Genomic DNA, 15,677 nt, shown 5'->3' on the forward strand with positions numbered 1-15,677 from the left:
GAAGTTCCTTAAAAATATTATTGAGATCAAGCAATTAAGGTAATTTCATAGATTTACTTCAATAAATTCAGTTTACAACTAGAACTACCCAATAAAGCAAAATACAAAAGCTACAACCAGCTCACTGTCATTTAAGCTCACTTTCACCTATAAAAGCATTTAAATCTATTTTTAAATCACTGGCTTAAGCTACAAAGGAACAAAGAAGCTCTTCCAGCAAAAGAGCAGCAGTGAACAGTTTGGAAACTAATAATCCAATTTACCTTGTGTTTTTCCAGACTCTACCAAGCCAACTAGGTATGACATCAAATTTTGAAAATTTTGGGTTATACTGATGAGTTCACACATCAAGGGCATGTATTACAGACGAAGCATTATAAATCTGCGATCAAGTTAAAAAGACATTCTTACATTTCTTCCTTTTCAGACCATCAAATAGATTTTGTACCTGCTAATTATAAAATACCAGGTACAAAACCCCAAATCAATGAAAATACATCAAGACTTAAATATTAATGAAACTACGAATTGGTTTAAAGTGGTAATTCCATCAGGTCATCTGCAGAGATCTGTTCGATGACAGCCCTGGTCAGTTTTGTATAAGTAAGCTCTACTGCACTGATTATACTCCATATTCAGCTACTTGCAACATTACAACTACAGCTAAGTATTAAAAAAAAATAAAATCAAAACTTACTATCAGAACTCCCATCCAAAATTCAAACTGCTAAGCTGAATTAAAACCCCAGAAAACAAACGATCCAAATTTCACAGACACTTCCATGCTGAGGCCATTAAACACCTCCTCCTGCAAATGGGTATGTATGAACAAATTTGAGTTTACACAAGTCCGGCTGCCAAATTTGATCCCCGCTGTCCTGCTCACATTTCCAGTCCCAGTAAAAGGAGGACGTCATTCAGTAGGGTAGGCATGCAAGTGGCTCTGCACTTCTCTAAAGACTCAAAAGATTTGAGCCAGGGTACAATAAAATGAGTCTGAATGCCTTATCTTAGGCACCTCACAGTGTTCATAAATTTTTACTTTAAGCTGTTATTGCATATAATAAAACAGCGTTAACATTTCAGATGAACATTCAGGGCAGCTTATAAAATATTCAGTGATTAATGTCCTTGTCTCATGTTTTCAATTTTCATTGCTAGTGGAGGTCATATGTTATGATGTCAGCTTGAATCTAGATTTCCATTTTGGGCAAATTTAATTTAAATTATGATCCTAAGGCATATGGTAAAAATCACTTAAAAGTTCCATACTGAGTAAATTTATTCACTCTGCTAATAGGATAGATTTCGCATTTTGGTGCCACTTACTCATCAAACAAACATGGTTTGGGTGGATGGTCCCAGACAGTAAAGATGCCACAGTTGAATGCGCAGGAGCGGAACTCATCTATACCAATATTTAACAGCACACTTGCCAACCTTGAGTGCAGGGGTTTGCAAGACTCAGCCAATAATAGGAAATTAATCAAATCCCCAGAGCACGACATAAATTGAATCTGTCAAAAGGATTCAGAAGGAGGAAGAACAGAAGTCCTAAAAGAGATCTGAGCTGGAGGAAGGCTCGGGGCATGCTTTCCTTAGGAACTCGTGGGATGGACATGCTTCTTGGGGCCTCTCACTAGTAAGACACTCACCCCTTTATTCTGCCATGCTCGTCAGACAGGAAAATTCCCCACCAAATTGCAAAGAGTAGTTTTATGAGACAGCTGAGATCAGAGGACAGTAGGTTGCCAGTGAAAGGACTACTCTCCTCACCTCTGTCCACCCCACCCTCTCCCTCCCTCTATTTCCCTTGGACTATCCCTGCCTTTTTCATGACCCTGTCTGTGACACCAGCTTACACAACTAAATCACTTGAACGATACCTTTGGCTTCTTTCTCCCTGGTCCCTGCTCCCCAAAAGAAATAGTTTTCAGGTGGCTGTGCTCCCTAAGACAACTCACTATGGGCCCAAGTAGCAGCCAGCTCAATAACCCAATTCCTTTCAAGTCCAGGGTATAAGAGCAACTATTTTCTGTATATTGCCATGTCCTTTTCTCAGGTGCATTGGTTCCCTGTCAAACATTAATGAAAAATTATTTCAGATTAAGTTATTAGGTTTGATGCTAGGGCTTATTATTTCTTCTTTCCATAAACAGAATATTAATGAAATATTAATAATAACTAAGTTGAAATCCTTCTCAAAGTAAAATCAAGCTCAAATGGGTTTTTCAGGCATGCAATGCATGGAGCACTAGAATTAATATTGTTTTTTTCTATCATTCATCATTGATTTTCTTTTCCATTAATAAATGGTGGTGCAGGTATAAAAATTGAATATTTCTATACAGCCTCTGAATTACAACAATTTCTTACATTGGTAAAGCAGTGGCAGAAACTACCAGTACAACCCACTGGAACTACTTCAACCATCACATAAGGAAGGGCATTCAGAATTTACGTAGTCACTAAAATTTCAAAAGCTCATTTTGAATTGGACAAGTGTTAAAAAATTACTTTTAAAAGAGTGGACAATCTTCTGTAGCATTTTACAGCCAGATGCCTATAATGAAGTGTATGCCAGCTCAAATGTTTTGTTTTACACAAGTATAATTCTAAAACCAAGGACTAGTACAGGAATTACATGGAGAAAACATGGACCTACTCATGGGGTTTTTCTGTGTTTAATCTACTAAGGCAATTTTTTCCCCAAAAATGATTGGACTGACTAGGAACATCATATAAGATGTCCAAGGTATTGCCTTCCTCCAGGGAGGCATTTTAAGCGCAAAGTAATCAACCCTTTAAAACCCTTTAAAAGGTCTTTAGTGTGAAGCAATAAATCCATTTACATTTATGCAGATGTACAACCAAAAGCCACGTATACATCCACACAATTGCGTTGGTTCTATTATTATCTTTGTACTCATTTCAGATTCAGGCAGATAAACAATCAACTAGGCTACTGTAGAAGCAGAAGCAGCATTTGCTATCATGTAGATAAATATGGTAAATTGATTACTAGCCTTAAAATGTTTCAAAAAAAGTTTTTAAAAGTTCTTTGTTAAAGGAAATATTTTAAAACTCAACTTAAAATATGCTTGAACAGCTAATGGTAAAAAGATTCATTTTCTGCAAGAATGGGAAGACAAAGATTTGGGACAGAACACAGAAAATTAACAGCATTTTGACAGTCTTAAGAATTCTTATATATCATGTTCCTATATAAATAAAGATTAACAGAGAAAAGCTTATACTTAATTCATTTATTTAGTTTATAATGCTTGAAAAATAACATAGATTTTTTTTTAAACCTCCATGCAACTTACTGGGATTTCAAGGTTAGCCCATCCATTTTTATAAGAAAAGGCTACAACTTTATTTTAAACTTAACAAGCATTCATTCTTTTTCCTTTCAAAATCTAGGTATAAGTAACAAAGCACGAGAGTCTTATAAATTTTCTAACACCAAATGCAAATTAAGTCGTGAAATTGCTCTAGGAAAAGTTCCAAGAATGTAAACCCAGAGGAACTTCAACACAACTTCTCAACTTCAGGCTCTTTATGATACTGAGGCAAGGTAACAGAATATGGTGCAGTTAGAAAGTGCTATCTGTGTATAGAAAAATGTATAATTCTCCAATTTCAACAACTTCCTGTACTGTGCTTATAAGCTCCAAGATGAAGTAGATGTATACAAAAAGGAAGAAACTGAAAAGATGGCAAGGGCTCTGTAGATTAAACAGCTCACAAAGTTTTCAGTGGCCTGCAAAAGTGGATTGACAGTTCATAACTTAAGGACATCATAGGTTTTGTAAGCATCTATCAAATTTCTGTGTTTCTCTGTCCTTTACCTGGGGTCGAGTGAACTGCTTACCTGCATTATCTCAGTCTGCATTAGAAGTAGGAAACACACAACTCTCCCCAGTATGTGATAAGGTAAAACTGCTCACATTTTGTTTTCATGTCAGCTCTAACTATAAGGCTTTACAACACCATCTCCAGCAAAGTGGGAGTTTTCCCATTAGGAACAGAGTAATTATTTAATCTTTCAACAATCCTCCTGAAAAGACTCAAATCCTTTCCTCTTAAGCACTAGGCAGGAGTTTTAGCAGGTTGTTTAAACAAAGAGCTGATGACTTTTGCTCTGCAGATCTACCTCTTGTTTACCCCAGGGGAGACATCAGTCAAGGAATGACAACTTAACTTGCTGGGTATGCTATTATTTAGCAATAACCCCTAGGGGACTAGGGACATTTCCTGAACACGAAGTTCAGGTCTCCTAATGGGTATTTGAAAATACGAGACAGACAATGACAAGCAGCCCACACCAAAGCTATGCTGCCAACACCTGGTGTCTGTGTACCCGTTACCGCCAGCCACTTTCTCAACTGGCTCCCACTTTTCTGTCAGAAGACAATTTTTACAAACCCCTTCTTGACAGACATCCTAGGTACTAAGCATTCAAAATACTAACATCATCCAAAATTGAGAAAGACATCTGTCTTTCTCAAATATCCTGCTTGTATCACTGTGAGCATCTTAAGTAATTTTTCTTCAGCTTTTCATAGTGCAGTTCAGGAAGAGTGAACACTTCTGTGTTTATGATGGTGGTCATTAAAAACAATGGTCTTTATAAAAGGAAAATTAATACACTCAGTTCTTACCTGTAGAAATCTTAATTTTCAAGAAGTGTTCCTGTCTCACAGTTTAAGTAAGATGATATAACCTACAACAGAGCAGAAAAATATATCAATTACATATGATATTGCACATTTAAAATTAGTATTAGAGTTCAGTCACACTTGAGCAAACTGACAGACAAAATTCTAACTATTTCCATGGTGTGGTACATATTTTATGTGGCACATATCAAGTGGCAATTGTTCAATATTGCATATACTTACTAATAAAAACTACCTTTTTCCTTTCCCAGTGTTCCTGCTCAGATATAGAGATGTAAGAGTTTTATATACCTCCATGCATTACTCATAACACTCATGCTATGGTTAGATATATTAAATAATTAAGGTCCTGCTGACATGGTATTTCTTGTCACTAAACACCCCAATCAATTGAATTAGGTGCTTTAGGAAGAAGTGCATGACTGGGTTGAGATGCATTCAACTCCCATCAACCTCTAATGAGCTCTTCAGAAAAAATATGCAAAAAAACCACCCATAATCCCTAATAGTATGGATCTGATTACATCCCAGTGAGGCCTAATTATAAATTAACACCCTTAACTGCAGCTAAACGAAACACTGTGAGCCGGAGTTTCTACTGACCAAAAAAAGGCTCCCTGTCCAAAAAGCAGCAGCCACACTGCAAAAACATTCCAGTCAAGATAGCCCACATTTGTATGTACCATCTCTCACTGAGGGCAGAAGCTATGGGCTGTAACCTTTCATACAAGTTGTTGAAAATGCCACAGGTATCACAGCCAGTTACATCTACTGTTCTTTAATCTGCATCTAGTGCCAGACTTGTGCCAAGTTTTTCATTTATTGTTCACTAAGGGCTTTTTTCTGACTTGATTTTACAGAGAGGCTGACAGAGCCAGACCAAGAAGTTCCGCTGTAAGAAACAGTCTGTGTGAACATCTGCAGAACTCAAATAAGGTTTTCTTTCCTGGTTTGGGGTTTTGTTTTGCTGTTTTGTTTTTCTTCTTCAACAAACCTACCTAGGGACAGCATAAACTGCCTCTGTTCTAGGAGAATTTGCTTGCATAACCATCAGAAAAACATTATGCCTAGCCTACCTAAACAGCACAGCCCTGAGCCAAAAGCCAGCAGAAGAGAACAGCAGCAACACTATTTCACTGCTCAAATATCTGAAGGCCACAGTGTTGAGCCTTTGTTCTCTCTGCTGGTTCTCCAAGCTGGACAGGCAACCACAAGCCTCAAATTACACTCCATTGATCCAGGGAAACTGAGGTGGTGTTCAGTTTCAGTTCTGCAACCTGCAGGTTGACCTGCCTGTTTGTTGGCCTAAACAATGAGATTTCAGGAAATGAGGCGTTTGCACTTTGTGCAAGCCACATTTTCAGAGGGGGAGATATCTGCCTCAGAGGCCTAGGTTGGTATAGGAGGAAAACATAACATCTGGACGCAGACTCTTGCACTGCATTCCTTCATTGAGACAGCTTCTGCCTCAAATGCAATATGACCAAAATCAAACACAAACCTGGAAATGGGAGGTGGTCTCAACTTGCTCAAATTCTTTTAGCATAATGTTTTTGTTACCTCTGGTAAAAGGGGAGGATGTATTTTAGAAAGAAGACAGGGAGATTACAATAGTTTGTTCAGTAATACTTTACAAACATACATTCCCACATTTGGAAGATTTCATACAGTTCATCAATACAAAACCAAATCCTAACCATTTCCAATATAAAATATATAGTTTATACAGAAATTTGGAAAATTCACATAACACAACATTAATAGGATCCACAGTAACAGAGTGCCAGTAGTTAAATGTAGAATAACCTATATGATAAAAAAGTAATTCTTTTACAGTTTCTCTATAACTAAAAATTTCCATGCAAACTTTCCATGAAACTAAACGACAGATTAAAGTTGCTCAAATGTGGAATGCAAGAATTCCAATTTCAGACTCAAGCAAAGACCTTTGTTTTTTTCTATTGTGCCATGAAAACAGTTCCAAAAAGATGTTTATAAACGACCTAGCTTAACCTCCCACCCACCGCCCAAAACCCCCCATACAATAGGAATAAATGACACACAAGACATTTTTGAGAAACAATGTTCACTTCTCTCCTGAAAGTAAGAAACACTATCTCATTGTGTCCGTGTATGGGAAATATAAGCCTAGAGTTCCAATTATTTGCTTGCAACCATAAAAGAACTATAATCTGGTGTCTAACTCAATCTGCTGCAGTACTTTTGTATCGGCTTATCTTCCTTTTAAAGTCTGCACAACTTTAAAGTACTGTTGGACTGAAGCCTTGCCTTATGCCTCCCAAGCAACATTTTGTTATTTATTCTGACTAATTGATTTGTCCAATTCCTTGTCCACATTCAGAAGACACCTTCTGTTTGAAAAGAAAATCTAGACTTTCTGGACTTCAGGTTGAGGATACCCACCAGAGCCAAGCAAAGACTTTTTTTTTTTTAACAGCCTAACAAACTTTTTTGTGTGGTATTGTTTGTTTTAACAAAGACTCTTTATTTTGCTTTAATTTAGATTTAAAAAATTATGAAATTTATGTTCATAACCTAGCAGTCACTTCTTGGCAATTTGAAGCTATTTTTACTCAGCAACATCTGAAAAATGCCTATGTGGCACAAGTTTATGCAAGTGCTCCATTGTAATAAACCAGGATCCTGAAAAGGACAAAGAGGACAACATTTCATCACATTAGTTTACTTACTGTCTATTGCAAACACAGAGGAGAACTCTCCACAATAAAAACCACTGTTGTGAGCTCAGTTCAGAAATTTTTCTTGCTCAGGGAGTACCTGAGATCTGCTGCAGTAATTTATTGCAGAGATCCAGCTGTATGTCCCACTAGTGGACCGTGGAGAGTAAATTTCCTTTCCTATTCTTAGGTACCAGATAGCCTTTTATTGTACAATAATATCTTGGCTTAGTTCTTCCTTGTACTTCACAGCACAAGAAAAAGGGACAGTAGAAAACAGAACAAACAGAAACCCAGCTGAGACAGTTCCTTCAAAACTAGCAACACGGAATATTAAGTTTCACCTTCTTATCTAGAATATGTAAATGCTTGAGATTCTGATCTCAGGCTGACTTCCACCGACAAGAGCAGTGTGGCTGCCTGGGGAGCTGCCGCTGCCCATCTGCTTTACACTGATACAAGGCTGCAATCAGATCTGGTACATCTCACCTTTGAGTCTGCCACACACATAAATTAAGGGATCACACACAAAAGTGGTTGTTGTGCTAACTGCAATTTAATTTAAGGGCAAAAAATATTTTTAGCCTTTTCCCCTCCAACCACTAATGTGAAAACACTGATTTATCTACATAAATGAAAGAGGATTTTTTTTATATTTGCTCTTTCCTGGGGAACACCCATGCAGTATGTTTACCCACATGTCTATGGAAAATAGAAAAAATATACCCATAGCATATAAAATATACTATATAAAATACCAGAGAAATTTAATAGCTAATAAACTATTAAAATAAAGAGAATATATTTTCTACTATTCAAATATTACAAATATGTGTACCTAACACTGTAGAATCATAGAACATTTTGAGTACAAAGGACCTTTTAAAGGTCATTTAGTCCAACCTCTGCATTAAAAGCTTAATAGCAGTCACATGAATATGCACTGCCTAATAATCACTTTGGTGGGTTTATACATGTTACTATTTGTGAAATGCCTGTGTACATCCTCCCAGATGACAGAAGGATTTAAAAAAGCAGCCAGGAGAAAATGCACGAACAGTGTGATGTGCCAAGCTGCTCTTTGCTGGTAGCCCCTGCACTATTCCCTCATGCTTGTAACCACAAGTCACTGGTATACTGGGTACGCTGGCAGGGGGCTGTGTTCTCTTCACTCAAATCAAGCAAGTCCCAGTGGAAAGAACAATTCAGTATTCCAGCAACCCAACATGGAGCGCTGACTTTGAATAAACTTTAACAAGGTGTTCATGGCTGAGAAATAACAGCAGGGGATCCCTGAAAGTTTCAGACTAATTGGCAGATGCCTTTCTATGTCAGAAAAAAAACCTTAAAATGCAAAACCCGACCCTTGTTGTTCTTACTATGTAATAAATCACATTACAGAACTCCAAAGCTGCACCTCAACCAAAATATGATATGCTAAACATAGTTGCAACACAAAAAGCATGAAAAAAAGACAGAACTGCTGGACTCACGCTTGAACCGCACATTCCATCTTACATTCACAACTCCAAGTCACTGCAAACATCAGCTCATCCTCATGTACGCAAGTCAGGTACATTTCCTGTGTCCTCTACCATTGTTTTCTGAGTCACAAGAAACACAAAAGAAATAAAGTATCTTGCATATGGAACCAATCTTACTGTTCAGTTTACAGAATCAGTATTCTCTCATCTCTCTTTTTCTAAGTTAGATTTACAGCACAGAATGTGTCAAAAGACAGCAAATGACAAGTTGGCGGAAGCAAGAGACACCTCCCATGTGGGTCCCTGTTTTAAAGGACATTTAACTGAGGGAGTCAGGTCGATAGCATAGATTTACTGTATTTGATGACTGCAGGTGTATAGTTCTTGACCAAACAGTCAAGCAGCTGGACCAGCAGGATGTTCTTACTTTTCAATGGCTTAGAGAAGGTTGGCTACAAGCAAACAGTTTTTGTGAAGCTGATGTGTTTAATAGCTACCAAACTAAATGGAGGATGATTAGAATGGTATTTACTAAATGTCAGCTGAGACAATGAATGCCACCACTCAAAGACCAGCATGAACGTAAATTACACTTCTGCTGTGTCTGATAGATGTGCTTGGCAAAATTCTGCAGTTCTGGGCTACTCAGTACCATCTGGTCACATTAATAGTGGGAACCATCAGAGTTTGGGAGCAAATCACTCATGGGGGCAAAAATGCAACAGCCCCCCACTCATAGCCAGAATTCCCTAATTTGGGAAGTCACTTTGCTTGCTCTGAGCACAGCCACGGTGTAAGCTTCCTAGGGGGCCAGGAGGCTTTCAGGCTCTTCTAACTGTGTTCATGTACCCCAGGTGACAAGAACTGGCTTGGTTCCATGTGCATTTCCTGCATTAAACTTGCACAGAGGAGCAAACCCAATAGGGAAACCAGGGGAAACAGGGCAGCAGGGAAAGCAACAGTTTAGTTGCCCCCTGCAAAAGAGAGGCAGATTTTCAGACAGAGCACGGGCTGCAAATCCAAGCTTCGTATTACAAGTGAGGGAACTGCTTCCTGTTGTTTGATCTGCCCACTTTAGTAAAAGAGCACTTGCTAAATGCGGCATCAAAGGCATTCTAATTGTCATCATTACTTCCACCTGTCCCCTGAAATACAATTCCAAATACCATCTAAAACCTCAGCCTCAGAGTGGCAGTGGTATGTGCTTCTGGTCTAATGCTACAACATGAGCAGTCTCGGTCACATCTTGAGGATTATTCTGCATGAGACAGTGCTCTGACGTAGAAGTTAAAGGTTGGCACCCTGTCCCCTAAGTAATACATTTGCTCTCTATGACCTATCAAGATCAGCTGTTCAAACTTCCTGTTCAAAGAGGAATTTTTACAAGATTATTTTTAAGGAGTTAGGTTTTGTTTTTAACAGAGTAGCGTAAGCTCTTCATAGGAAATGAATGTCTATAATCATTGCTGCTCCTATTGAATAAAATCAGACCAATAACTGAACAGGCAGGCAAACAAAACAATGCAGTGAAAGTGAAACTGACTGGAAAATCGTAATGTAGCCATATCATCGTAAAACTTTTACCAACTGTTCAAATCACTTCTGAAGTTAATTACTCTAAAAGTTAAATAGAAATACACTAATGTATCTAATTGCATAAATTTTTGCTTCCATAAATCTCCATCTCTAATTTATTCCATAAATTACCTGCATCATTAAACCTCAGCAAGCCTGGTAGTGAACATAAAACTTGACTGCCTACACATCAAAAATCATGACAAAAAAACCCCATAACAATATGAAGCAATCTAGATAAAGGGTTTCAAATACACTTCTGAATCTGAAAATAGGCAGGATCACACTTACTTGAAAATGCCTGGGTCTTTATACTCTGGCTTAATTCAGAAGAACACAGTCCAGCTTCTCAAGCCTGGTGACCAAGAGACCCACAGGGCAGCCTGTGAAGACTGGTGGAGCTGCTCTGCTTGCAGGGATTTTGCAGGGGAACAAACTGCATGTGAACTGCCAGCTAAACTCTGAGTGGGCAGCACATCACGCACTACAGAGAAGGTGACTAATTGGTAGAGGACACGAGAGCCTTTCAAGGAGAGGGAAAATTCATGGCAGATGAACATCTCTTCTGCTCCCTTATTCTGCTCTGCTCTTCCGCATTAATGGAAAATATCAAACTAACAAGGCAGTGCAATATATCACAAGGAAATTGTAACATACATTTCCCTGTCAAAATAAGGCCGCATTTTATTTCTGTGATACGCCACAGCACTAACACATTAGTCAACATGCAAAATCCTAACAATACTAATTCAAAAATAACACAAGCCACATGCTGGCTGGTGTTCCCTGTAGTCTTTATGTAAAAAAGAAGTTGGAAAGCATGTAGACATGACAAAGCTGCAAGATTTCAGGCACCAGCCGTATTCATACACAGAATTCACAAGAACCTGGAGCCAATGGTTTTGCAATCCAACCATGGAACAGCCTTTTACACCTTCTTCTCCGGGCTCTTGCCTAAATATAACAATCTTGAAAAACTGACACCCTACTTTATGACTCACTGAAGTGTTTTGAGTTTGGGAAGTCACATCTGGAAGTGCACTATGACATGCTCTTCTGGTCTAGAGAAAAAGCAGTAACCAAAAGCAGAGACCATTATGGACCAGTTTGGGATGGGCAAACTACTCAAAACACAGTATTGGGTCTAAATCCAACCACTGAGTCCTGCCTGGCTTTTTCCACTTTTTTCCGTTTGAAAGGATCCACATGAATTGCTGCCCTATGCTTAAGTTCACCCCTTCCCATTAAATGCTGACTTTTATTTTCTGTGTTTTCCTCTCTCCAAGTATTAACCACAGCAATGTAAAATAGAAAATTCTTATGAAATAGAAACACAACACTGACATACTGAGCATCAACCAACTGAACACTTCCTTCCTTCTTTACTAAATACACTGAAAAGGATTTACCTTGGCAGAGTCTTCAAAACTCTACCATTAATTTTCAAATATTCTTCAGTGATAAAGTCTGTTTAGATCCAAAATTGTTTCTACCCAACTTCTCCCATCTCCCTGAAACTTTTCATCTTCAGACCTAAGTTAATCAGAGCACCAAACTCCTTCTTGCATACAATCTGTAAGGTGTCTTTTTTCCTTTAAAAATGCCAGAAGATGATGTTATGTTAAAAGCTTATCTAGTGTTTGCTCCTTCAGTGCTCTAATCTTTAAGTGTGGTTGACTAAGGAGAAGAATTTTAACTCTGTGTTTCTTGAGGGAAAAAAAAAAATTTGCTCTTATATATCCTTCAGTTTTATCCCTATTTTAATGTTCAGCATCCTGAACAAGAATACATCTTATTCAGTCCCCATCACTGCTAAAAAACTCCAAGCTATGCTGTGCTTTAAGTGCCTGTTGTTATATATCCTTCGACCACTTTTACAATTACTATGCAATTGTATGCTGAGGTTTTACACACTTGTTTTCCCCTTGCACTGAAATAACTTACACACAAAAACAGGCCAAGCTGCATCATGTGTCATTATGTGCCTCTTAAAAGGTTTCTTCTAAGTGGCAATGTTTGAGCAGGACACCCTTGCCCTTACATCCACATTAAAATGAGGTGGATTTGTCCTGAGGCTACCAGAGGTCACTTTGCACTTCAACAGCAACTTGCAAGTGCCTGGGACAAAACTTGGGACATAAATTGTCTCTGCAGGCAGGCACAATGGAATTAAGGCTGCTGCTTTCGAGCACCCTGCCTCTGAGCTGCCATTACCTCCTACAGGCTGCAGTATCTACCTGGGTCTTTAATGTAATGGCAAAAAGGTTCTGAACACGTTATTCCAGATCTAATGATCCAGAAGCAGTAATGAGTTTAGGAGATCCGTTCAGCAGTGTTCATATACAAGCTGATGCATAGACAATGAGTGCCAAACTCCCCCACAAAAATATTTAGATTCATGGCTTTTTAGCAACTTTGCAAAACTGAAAGCAAGAAAAAACAATTTTATGCCAGGATTCCTGAAAGGAAACAGAAACTACCTTGATGATGGAGCTTTTGTCTTCATATTTAGGGCCCACATGGAAGCCCTTTACATAGGCACTGAGTAGGTACAGAGGGGGATTAGACATTGGCATTAGATTAGAACTCATTTTTCCTTCGAAGGAGGCACTTCTGGAACAAGAGCTTGTAGCACTTTGCAGAGCTCCCTGCTGTATTCAGGAAGGAAGTCATATCTAATTAAACCAGACAGAACAGATGCTTCATCATTTTAGCTGGAAAAGCCAGTGAGGGAGTTTGGCTAGCACGGAGACAGCCAACTGCAGCTTCCCAGCTCGCCAGCAGCCTGTAAAGCTGCTACTGGGGGGCCTTGGCATTGTATTCAAAGCCACTTTTAAGAGCCAATACCGTAAGCTGTGCAAGATATGATGTACAGGGAGCCCCATAAAATCCTTTAATAGAAACAGCAGGCTTGTCTTGGAAAAGGTTTCAAGGAACTGTGTAAATCAGTATAAAGATTTCAGCTCCCACAAGACACCAGGGCCTGAGTGCACAGGCTCCCGTAGCCCCAGACCTCACAAACTTTTGGGATGTTGTTTTCTGTAAAAAGGTTTGCATCATCCTCATAGAGCAAACATTGATATGATGATGATGATAGAACACATTTTTCCCTGCTGCTCTGCTGCATTAAACTATCAGAGGCAAGGTGAGATGGTTATCCAGCTAAAAGCCCAGCAGGAAGACAGGCCTGCTGAGCAAGCTGCCTGCGCTGCGTGTGCAACATGAATCTTACAGGGACATGCCTGCTGCTGGGACAGTACCATCTACTGTCCCTGTGATGAGTTATTCTTAAGATAAAGCACTATCAGTTTCAACTCCCTCTAGGTGGAAGCCAATCTGAGGTTGTCTCGAGGAGGAGCATAACACTGAGGGTTTTTCTACCTCTTCTTTCTTCCATTATGAACAAATGTAATGGCCCTTCCCTTTAAGCAAAATCTTTGCAGATTTCTGCCAGCATTGCCTGCAGTGCCAAGTATTTGCCATTCCCAAAGAGAAGGGAAGGCAGGATCTCCATTCTGAAGAGCATTTCAGAAGTATGAATGGGGACAAATCCAGCAGCTCTGCCTGTGGTTGTCAAGCACCTCTGACTCTCTTTGCTCCTGTGGTCTTGGGCCCCAGCAAGGTGAGATGCAGCTGCTCTGCCATACAGGGATATGCTGGTTAGCTACACTGGATAATCAGGATACCAGCCTGGAAAAGAGGCTACAGGACCACAAGGAACACCAAGAAACTTCTGCTTCAAGGAGACTCATTCGAAAACAGAGATTCCATGGATAAGCAGGCCTCTGCTTATGACGCTTTACCTACCATGTCATCCAAAACTGCCTTATAAAACTCATCAGCACAGCATCACTGGCAGAATGTGACCATCACCAGAATTTATTTTTTGCCTGTTTACTGAAGTTCTTCCCAGCTTCTCCAAATAACTCAAAGTCACCACAACTACCGGAGGAGAATACACCAGTGGCTCTAAGTGGGTCAAGAGAAGAACACCACCAGAAATAAGTCCTTACACACTGGATCTGGAAAACCCCTGATCTTCCATATCTAAGTCGGAACATCAATTTAAGTACTCAAAGGGATGACTTTTAAAAATTGCAAGCATCAACAATCAGAATATGGACCACCCACAGCTGTACATTCTATCTTTGTTTCTAAAATTTATGTGAAATCCGGACCATCAAAACACTGCTTGAACTGAAGTATTTTTGATATTCATGTACAGTAATTGTACTTTCACTCCTGCTTTGAAGGATTAAAAACACTAATGTGGTCATTAGGGGGATCTCATCTGTTCAAAGCCAGAAATAATCAGAATCCAGGGAGGGAGTGAAGGAGGGTGTGGAGGGGAAAAAACTAATAGAGTTACTTTTTTTTGATGCTTGTTTTGTGCATAAGGACTAACATGTTTCCCACCCAAACTACAATTTCACATTGGAAAAAAAAAAATAAGTCTTCAGAAAACACTGAATGACTTTGTCATGACTGAGTATCTGGTTTATATTTGGAAAAATACAGGAAATACATTCTCCTAATCAGCTTTTTTACCTACTGCCAAAAAAATGAGAGTGCAGCTTTATAGCCAAAGCAAGCTGTTATCTACTCCTTTTATAATTCACTCCAAACCCCTACATTAATGCAATACTGCAAATGAGCACTTAAATGCAGAAACACCAAAAAAGCAAATGATGAGTCCCTCTGGCCTGTGCACACATCCTAGAGATTTCCTATTGTGGACCATTTTTACACTGATTTTTCCCAGTTCTATTTAATCTTACTAAAGCCCAAGAGTAAACCTTATATAAAACCACACATACAATATGTAGGAAATATCATCTCTCCCCAGCAAATTCTCTAAAAAAGTGTACATTTAAAATTTCTGCTGGCATACAGTATCATTCCATTCACACCCTTTCTGCTTACAAAATTCAAGGTTACCATATATTCCAGCTACTTCAAGTGTGTTCTCATTTTCCAAAAGCCTTTTTTTTTCCCTACCAACATAAAATATCCATTTGTCCTGGAGAACAGCTCTTGCACTTTACTTGATGTACAATCACTACACAGGTGGCTTACGTCTGTGTAATTAATAATAAAAATATCTACATATCAAATCTATTTTTTACACACCAAACAAGTGCACAGTTCATCAACACAAAGTAAATTCACAATATTTAGAGTGCTTCAGATTCACTACCCATATGGCCAGCCCTACAAAAACAGGACTCAACAGA

At 38.9% G+C, this 15,677-nt stretch overlaps 1 protein-coding gene across 7 annotated transcripts in view; it reads right to left on the minus strand.

Moving 5' to 3' along the window:
* Nucleotides 1-15,677, minus strand: part of BMPR1B (bone morphogenetic protein receptor type 1B) — a 239,296-nt gene that overhangs the window by 135,431 nt on the left and 88,188 nt on the right. For all 7 annotated transcript variants that reach the window (XM_066186348.1, XM_066186354.1, XM_066186347.1 and 4 more), the window contains exon 3: nt 4,668-4,729. The gene's annotated coding sequence lies outside the window, so the exon portion shown is untranslated. The remainder of the gene's footprint in view (nt 1-4,667; nt 4,730-15,677) is intronic.

Source organism: Chamaea fasciata, unplaced genomic scaffold (assembly GCF_029207755.1).
Source record: "Chamaea fasciata isolate MVZ Bird 193981 ecotype frontalis unplaced genomic scaffold, bChaFas1.0.hap1 SCAF_6, whole genome shotgun sequence".
In the NCBI taxonomy this organism is placed as follows: domain Eukaryota; kingdom Metazoa; phylum Chordata; class Aves; order Passeriformes; family Sylviidae; genus Chamaea; species Chamaea fasciata.